Source organism: Cryptomeria japonica, chromosome 6, assembly GCF_030272615.1.
Source record: "Cryptomeria japonica chromosome 6, Sugi_1.0, whole genome shotgun sequence".
In the NCBI taxonomy this organism is placed as follows: domain Eukaryota; kingdom Viridiplantae; phylum Streptophyta; class Pinopsida; order Cupressales; family Cupressaceae; genus Cryptomeria; species Cryptomeria japonica.
In genome coordinates, this window is record NC_081410.1 from 227,570,707 (window position 1) to 227,581,043 (window position 10,337).

Below are 10,337 nucleotides of genomic sequence, written 5' to 3' on the forward strand. Positions count from 1 at the left end.
ATTCTTCCAAACATCGGTGAAATCGCTCAAGAAGAAATCTGATTACTCTGAATTGCCTTTGATTTCTCTTAGTCGCTCTTAATTGCTCTGAAATCTCTTCTGAATGCAAGGTGATCAATAATTAATTCAATTCGACCTCTTAACCTTCGAGAAAAACCCTAATCTTCCATTGAAATAAATGATTACTGGTGAAAGATACCAGATCTCACACAGAACATATCCATGTCGGATAATCATCTCCAATATCTGGAACCTCTTCCCGAGGCATATGTAGCATCTTCATGATTTTTGCCTACCCCTAAGGCATCTTCCTTAGTTACCGGATGAGCTACTTGTCGATGTAAGAGCAACCTCCTCTACCGGATAAGTAATCAGGACATTCTCATTTGATGATTGTTCTTCAATCTTCCTAACCTATCTCTGAGTATGATCTTGTCGGATCTCACTAACCTTATTTTTTCCTTTCTCATTTGATCCTCCATTACCAACCGATGGATTTCTGCTTCTACAGAATTTAGCAATATGTCCAACCTCATTACATGCATAACATGTGCCATTGTTCCTTTGAATTGCTTTGCTAAAACCAGTGAAATTGCTTGACCTGTACTGATTATCCACATGTCCAAATTTTCCACATGCATAGCATTTAACATTCATTTTGCATTCTTATGTTTTATGACCATACTTATTGCATTTGGAACATTTACCGGGAGCAGAATCAGGGTTCTGATTTGAGCTCTGTTTCTACATTGTCTAGCCATGTGACCAAATCTATTGCAAACAAAACATCTATCATTGAATTTATAAGAATTAAATCTCCTTACCGGTGCCTTATAGTTTTGATCTTCATTAGCAGTACTAGAACTCTATCCTTTCTCAAATCCAAGTCCACTAGAATCACCAATCTGCCTTTGTCTCTTCAATAACTCATCTAGTTAAGTTGAGCTAATATTGATTTTTTCTTTATACTCATTTGTCGTAGTTAGATCTTCTCTCATAATTATCATTTGTCTCTCAATCTCTTATTCATTACTCTAGGATTGTACTAAATTAGTTCTCAACATATCATTCTCATGAACCAACCTACCACATTCTTCAAATTTTTTCTTCAGGGACACAACGAGATTGTCTTCCTTTTTCTTTCTATCCTCAATCTCCTTAGACATCGTCATAGTTATAACTTGCATTTCATTTTTAATAACCATGTTCTCCTGACTCAATTTTTGATATTATTCCTTAAGTGCATCTTTCTCTTCATCATCCTGACTTTGGAAAAGTTCCTTCCTCCTAGTCTGAACCGATGATAGCCTCTCTTGTAGGACAAGAATGAATTCCTTAGCATAATTCAATTCATCTTGTAGCTTTAAGTTCTTCAACCTTTCAAATCATAATCTTCAAGTGTCATCTCAAGTTGCTTCTCCAAAGCCATATCCATGGATTCCGGATTCAGGATCTTTCTCAAGCTGTTAGATTTCCTCTGAGGAACAAGGCTTTGATATCGAGTGTTGGAATCCAATAACATTGAGATGGGGGGCTAAATCAGTGTTATATCAGAATGATTAATTTTAGCCTTATTAAAACATGCATACACCAACCGGTATACCGATACATACATAATTGAAAGAAGTAAAGCAACCAATAAGCCATTCACATAAATGAGAACCATAACACATAGATTTATACATGGAAAACCTCAAAGAGGAAAAGCCACGATGGGATTTGTGACCCACAATATCAATCTACTAGCCATATGAAGAGATATTACAAAAAATGAGGGGCCTGCACTTGTAGGAAGGCTTACAGCCTATAGCACACTGCCCAATCACAAAAGGAGCCTCATTGACTATATAAAATTCTAGACTTCAATCCATAGAAGTGTTGAGCTGCTAATATAGCATCTTGTATGCCTGAATACAATTCCAGTTTAAGCTCTGTCTGTTCCGGTTTGAAACCCTAAACCCTTTACCAGAATAACCCTTACATAAATGTCCTCACATACATAATCTCTCTGATATATTTTGCATCATATTACATTCGCATATTCATAATCTCCTATCTCATGTCTATATCAAAATGATCTATTAAACTGACCTATATACCCTATACAAATTATCAGGCCTTATGTCGGCTTACAAAGATATATACAATATCAAATTACATGTTGGCCAGATAACATAAATGCATAAATATAAAAACCAATTGCCGATGTCGGTTCCAAGATATGTCGGTCTCCAATACGGATAACCTTTACTAAACCATGTCAACCTACATTGCTAATAACCAAAGAAATCCTTATGTCCTGTCGATGTCGATGTCGGTGTAGTATCTGTGAAGTGTATGTCGGTACACAAATGAACAAAAACATGAAGTAGGAACACAATACCATGTTGCCATCAATGACAACATAGTGAAACCAACCAATTGAGTGTCAATTGCCAACAACTTCTAGGGTTTTTATTCATTCGCTACTATGAAAGGGAATGTGTTAAATGTAAAGATGATACAAGGCTACAATGAAGATGTAAACAAAAGTGACTAAACAATAATAATAGTCAATTGGATAGTAACAAAATTGAAGCAACAAGTACAAATCTAAGATTAAAATTCTGGTATGCACCTAAGATGGAAAACTGGGCCTAATCTGGTATGCCCTTGTCTTAGAGATAGAAATGAGCTGCAAATTGGGAATTGGAATTTTGAGTCTATCTGAGTAGTGCCTATAGAAACTAAAGCCAAACTAGGAGGATCAGGGAATGGAGCACCCTAGCATGGGGGCTTTACTAATAAGGCAATATTATATCATGTGCATTCATATTGGGGGGTTTAATATCCCAAAAATGAGGGTACAATATATTGCCTATCTATGAAAATAGGGGTGTTTTTAATTTGAGCTATGAAAAAATACAATATTTGGCGAAAATAGGGAGGCTTTTAATTCAGGCTGTCTATTGGGAGGGGGTAACAAAAAAGGAGTTTAGGGCAATATTTTTTTTAAATAGGGGGATTCTTTAGTATGCAATGAACGCACATGATATAACTCAGGTTCACTAAGTGAAGCCCCCGTGCACCCTGGTCCTGGAGGACTAGGGCATGGGACACTCTGGTCCCTGAAATTTAGGACCAATTTTTGACAAAGAACCTATACCCATTAACTGAGACTTCCCAAAAATTGTCTGCTTTGATGGAAACCTATAACTACACCTGCAATCTAAAAAATGGTGTATGTATGGCTATATAGGGTTTTTCCTTAATCAAACCCCTTGTTTTGGTGATTTCCACCTCCACAAATAGTTGATATTCTAATTGAAAATGTGTGTTTTCTCTTGAATCTTTTGTGTTTGTAAAATCGCTACGAGCTAAATGTAAACTAGAGTTCTACCTTGTGTTTTTAAGAAAACCCTAAATGCTTGTGGTGAAAATGCTTTAAATCACAATTGTAATGCAAATCTAAGACAATAATGCAAATTTAAAAAATAATGTGATGTAGATCTGAAACTCAACATAGAAACATAAAAACAACATGAAATCATACCAAATCCTAATGAAGAGATCCAAGCCAATCAACAGCCAGTGATTTCCTTATCATTCTTCAATATCTCCTAAAGCTTTCATAATTGATGAAAATGTTGATTGAAGACTTGATTGATGGATGAAGAGCTTGGTCCGACTAATCCCTCATTCCTTCTTCAGTTATAGATTTGAAACTTCACAAAACAACAACACTTTTACTTCACAAGGATCTCCTTTCAATTTACTAGATCATTATCCTCAAGTGATGGAAAGAAACACCATATATATGAAACCCTAATTTTAAATTTTATAAAAGGGTGACTTAGAATTGATGAAATTTGACACCATGCAGGACTTGAATAAGGTAAGACTACCAAATTAAGCTCTCAAAATTTGGGGAACCCGATAGTATACTACCTAGTCCGACCAACTGTTTTCCAATTTTCTAGGGATGCGAGCTATCGTGATTGTAATGCTAAATCCGACATGGAGGCATAAATTAAGATGTGTAGATGTGTGAAATATATCTTGAAGATTGAGATTAGGGTATGATTAGGATTAACTCTTGTTTAAATAAAAAGGGGCACACCTAGAATCAAGGGCCCAATTTTATGATGTGTAAATTGATGAGAGTACTTAGGTTTAATTAGATTAAGAATTAAATGCCTAAAGAATTCATATAATGCAAAATGAAATGGGACACACTAAGGCAGGTGCTAACCTAAGCATGGATTGGACAACCTAATTAAGGGTGTATAATTTACGATGCTACATTTAGCCCCCACTTTAGTGGTCACATGAGACTACGTGCATATGCAAGCTAAATTAGAAAAAGGTAAACATTCGTGGGAAAAAGGATATGTCCATAAGATGTCGAACGAAGCCCCCAACATTATCTGTAGTACAATGTTAGGAACCACAATCTAAAAAACCATATTGTTAGTTAAAACCACAAAATCACCTAAAATTCTTACTAAGAATGATGAAAATTGAGGCTAGCTATATGCCCCACTTTTTTGGCTTGCTAATTAGTATGTTGAAACAAGGTATCATGTTTACCACTTCAAATTGTGAAGGAAAATTGGTGACAAATGCACACAACAAGATTTGATACAAGATCAAAACTGATGCAAAATCATTTGGTAATAAAGAGAACTAAAACATGATTCCAATGCAACTGACGGGTTGAGAATCGGAGCTCTCTAGCTCAAAATATGAAAGATTGAGTATAAAAGTAGAATTAGGGTTTTTTAAAAGAATTACCTTTTTAAATAATAAAAATAACACTATTTCTTTGTCCTATTCACCTTTTTGTCTTGTAGTGTAGAGGAGGAGCCCACAGAGTAGAAAATGTCACGTCGACGACCCGAAGTTCCTACCTTGATGGAGAATCTAAGGCAGTTGGTCCTAAGGACATCCCACTAGACAAGGTAGGCCCACCAATTTGCACCTTGTTGATTTTGTTGTGTTTTGATTGGTAGTTAGTTGTCAAAATCTTAATTTTGACATGGGCCACCCAAAAGTGACCCAAAATGGGTGTCATGGTCCCATTTGGGCTCCATGGTCCCCTAGGGGCGCCATGGTCCTAGAAAAGGGGCACTAGGTGGCACTCATGGGGTTAGGATAGATTTTGATGATGAGTATGCTAATACATGATGTTTGATTCTTGTCGAAGCTACCATATTTATAGGAGCATACGTTGAGCCATATATACAATCATCTGCATAGTCAAATCCCTCACATGTCATTAGAGGATCAAAGACTTCTCTAGGTAGCTGGGCTATGGTGGGTATGTTGCATTCCAATGATCAAATTTCACGGGTCAATGCTTATGGCCTTGATGGAGAGATGGGATCCTGATACATTAACATTCGTCCTTCCTATCGAGAATATGACAATGATGTTAGATGATGTATACCACATCCTACAATTACCAAGGAGAGGGAGTACTGTAAGATATGAGTCACCTCGATCATGAGCAGAGATGAGGAGGGATCAGATATATTGTGTTGGGAGAGCTCCACCTAAAGAGACAAGAGGTCAGATATTTATCCAATGACTACTACATCTAACAAGTATTGTCCCATTGTTGAAGAGATTGATGATAGCCATAGTGGCATTGGTTGTATGTCTAGATGGTTGAGGCAGTCACATGCATGGAGGACTAGCACTAATTAACCTTAATTGAAATAGAAATTAAACTGTAACTAAATTAGAAGAGCTTTCCTTTTGAAATGCTTGAATGTAGATGACTATACCCTCAATAGGTGATGCAATGCTCTTAGGATAAGTCTTCCACGTGTTGATGAAATAACATGATAAATCACATATAATCCATCATGAAATCACAGATAAAACATAAACTAAAGATGCCTTGATGTAATTTTCCGCTCCTTGAATCAGATCTACTCTTGAGGAAGAAGAATTGCTCTTAAATTGATGATAATGTTAGCATAAGATTAGATTATTAAAATGAATTGAGAAGGATGCATTATATAGGGATTTAATAATTAAAATCATAATTAAGATGAGTTAGAATTGATATATTTTGACATTGAGCGAGATTTGAATCAGAAAAGACTGCCAAATTATCCTCCTAAAATTTAGGGGAAAAAGTGTAGGACTGGGTAGTAGAGATTTTCTCTAGTCTCGACAATATTTTTCTGACTTTCGGGGAATGAAAGATAATGGGAATCTAATGTCAAATCCAGCTCGATGGCTCAAACCATAATGCATATGTATGTGATATATGTTTTGAGAATTGAAATTAGGGTAAGATTAATGATAAATTAGGATAAAATGATAAGGGGCACACCTAGAATTAAGGGTCCAAATAAGAGTGTAATAATGTAATAAAGTAGTGTAGTGCCCTAAAATTGTACCCCTTGCAATTTTCGACCGAATTTGGGTCTTCACCTTAGTGTTTGTGCCCTTTGGACTAATTGAAGACCTGATTATGCTCTTTCACATCACAAATGCCAAAATTTTCAGCTTTGCACTTGTTTTGCACTTGATGCTAGCCCCAAAATAGGGAAGCACCAAGGCGTAGTGCCCTAGTCCCCCTCATTTTGGGCCCTCTTTAAACCCTTTTCCTCATTTCAAATTTGGGTGGGATTTATTTCTCCATGTCAACTTATGTCAAAAAATTAGTTGATTAATCTAATAGGTAGGTATATAAAGAGGTTTTCACATCGAGCACACAAGCAATCAAGCATTCAAGAGCAATTGAGCATTTTTCAGTCTTCCTTCAAGCCTTAGAGCAATAAGAGAGTCAAGATTCAAGCATTGAAGTGGAGATCTTCATCCTATTTCATGAAACCCTAATTTCATGTGGAGGCAAGAAAACTTCACAAGGAGGTATAATCATTTTATTTTTAGTCATAATTTAGTATCTCCCTCAAAAGGAGATCCTTTCCTTTCAGTCGTTTTAATTACATTTATCTCAATTTCATGGTTAATTCCAAAACTGGGGTTTGATTGAAGGCAAGCCCTTATTCCCAACCTATTTCCCCTTCTTTCTGTGTGGAAGAAACATGTGCACAGATGTTCTTCTCAGATTGAGCTTTATTTGTAGAGACAAAAAAACCTTTTTCAACGTGTGGAAAATTTGGAGGACCAAGAGGCAATGCCATGGTCCCTGCTTTTCCGGGGCATTTTTGCAAGGTAGATCTAAATCAACTCATATTTCTCAAATATAGGTGCACGACTGAATCCTGCATCTGTAGCTCAATATTTTCTCATATTTTGTCTTCAATTCCAACACTTTACCCTAAATCAGCATTTCAACTTACAAAAGAGGGTAAAACACATCATTAATCAATCAATCAATCCACTTAGTATTCGGTCCTTATCTGATTTGTGATTGAATATAGTGGATTTTTCCCCTCTTTTGAATGTAAAGGCCATCTTTCCATTAAAAAGAAAATCGATTTGGTGATTTCTCCTTCTATGTTGCAGCTTGCCAAATCAAATTTTCCCCTTTACAAGTAGAATAAGACCCATAATATTAATTTAAATCAATAGAGGTCCCATAATGTATAGAGGAAAGAGATATACTAAAATAGGTGCTAGTAGAGTGTGAAATTAGACACACTAATAAAGGTGTACAATTTATGACGCTACAGCTTGTTAAAAGTTTTTTTGCCAACTTAATTTTTCATTCATGGGTGAAAGTGTAACCCAGTATTGTGGGATCACCCGATATTGAAATAAATTTTAATTTTCTTTTATAATATAAAGATGAGGTATGACAGTGACTTCTTCTAAATGTTACATTGCAGATTATTTTTAAATGTGAAGGTAATTATATGAACACCTTAGATCATTTTCTCAAGCATACTTTGTTTGGTGTGTAATTGTAATTTATTTTGTTTGGGAATAATGTTGTGATGGTTAAGATACCCTTATTAATACTTGGTATGCCATTTCAACACCATATAATTATATAGTTTGTTTGTATATAAATAACACGTACTTAGTTAGCAATGTAATTCATTAGTCTTCATTAAAGGTATTGCATTATAATTCATTTAAAACTACTATTTATTATTTTTTGAATTAATGTTTGTAAGTTCTTGAGATATTTTTTTTAATATGATAACTAGATCATATTTATTTTTATACATTCAAAAGCTAATTTTACATGAAAAAATTGGTCATATGAAGATGACAGACATATAAATATTCTATGATATATTTTTAATGGAACAATGATCTATGATTATCACCTAATAATCAAATGTCGGGCCCTCACAATCCTATGTTATGTGCATATTTTAAAAAACCAATTTGAACCATTCTTGAAAATATCACTATAAAAAAAATAGTTAGAATTTCCTTACTTGGCCTTGATAAATTGATTTTAATAAATAAATAGAGAAGTCAAACTAGATGCATTACACAAATGGCCTTGCACATTTGTTGATTCAACATAAATAAATTTTCCATCAAGTTTAATATGTCTTCTAATATAACCTATAAAAATGATTAGTACTAGCCTAACTTGCTCCGATACTATGTTTGAAATTAGGATCTTAGGATACTAATCATTATAAACAAGATATAGAATAAATGAAATGATAATTATGCATGCATAAATATGCACATTACATAAGATATAAATGGGGAAAATCCTTTCAGATAAAAAACCCTATAAAGCATCATTTTATTAAAACACTCACAAATGTAGCCTATCATAAAATAAACTTGAACTTGGGGATAATCCTCCACATACTTTCGCATGGCCAATAATACCTCTTGTGCATAGTGATACAACTCACTATAAAGCTCCAAATTTATACACCTCTCAAATGAGAGAGAATCTCCTTAAATATAGGAGGAAGGGTGGCTTCACTAGTCACATCTTGTTAATAACCCCAATTCACAAATAATTAATAATCTAATAGTTATTAGAATATAACTATTTCAAATGGGATATGCTTATAAAGCATATAATATATAAGGTTTTATAACATTATATAATTGTTATAAGGGTATGACCCCTAATAACATTATGTTCTAAGAAAATCATTCACAATGAGCTTTGTAGTGAGATTGTGTATTCCAGATCTAGTTGAAGTCACATGTGGCTAAACCGTACTTTGTTAGTATCAATTAGTAGAGGAAGGGGGTTAGTAGTAGGTGGGAGAAAAAGATAAGCATAAATGTCCATTATTGGGGTTTAGAGAGAGCTAAAGAAGAAACGACTTTGAGAAAAAGGTAATTTACTAAAACCAAAGCTTCTTCTAATGCTATCTAAAACTGAATGTATACAATGAGAAAATTTACCAAAACCATTTCAAGCATTAAGATGATCCTAGCATTTTATTAAGAATAATGGAATATGATTTGGTAAACTGACCATCACACTAATGGCTAAAAGACTAGCAATCTAATGAATCTTTATATCTTAAAAGACTTCTAAGTTAAGGAAGTGAGTGAAAAAGTAATGATATTTTCATTAAGTACTTCTCACTTTTCAGTATTTACTAGAGACAACAAGTATAACATCAAAAGAGACTAAATACTACTTTGAGGTTTCACAAATAATTCAACAATTTCCTCCTATTTAATATGAAGATTTGCATTTCATGTTAGCAATGAATGCATCGAGGCACCAAAACAAATATAAAATTGATTAAACATTTAATATCTCCACTTATTATGATAATAAATTAGAAAAAATAATGATTTATAAATGCTCAATTATTAATCTCCATGCTATAATCAAAGCCAGCATGCCTAGAGGAATGTGTCACTATGCACTATGTAGTTGCTTGCTATAGTCTCTTGGGTGGTTTAAATTGACCTTACTATGCAAATCTTATGTTTGGTTTTCACCTACTAAGTGGAAAGTAGACATCTTTGCCACTTCGTCAAAGCCCAATTGTTGAATATGAAGATTATGCCTACTAAATTTGCCTCGAGTACTCATCTCTAACCAATTGTAGCTTCTCAATTGACCCCATATTAAAGGAATCACCTCTGAAACCCCGTTGCTAATTTTGCAAAAATGAGGGTATTTGCCATTTTGATCACAACTAGTATACTATTTCATATAAATCGTGCTATATAGAGAGACTCTTTACCACACTTTTATTGATGATAAAATTTTGAGGACCCACAAATCAAAGCTTGAGTGCTATCCACATATGCATCCCATTCTTGTGAGAACATACCGAGGTTAACATGATTCATCACATTGATAGATAGTTAAATAAGGAGAAAGCTTCAGACATTTATCATTTAGGTTTGATCAAATTTTAATCAACGTGCTTGACAAATAAACCTTAACCGGGCTACACAATTTGCTTAATACTAAAAGTTAT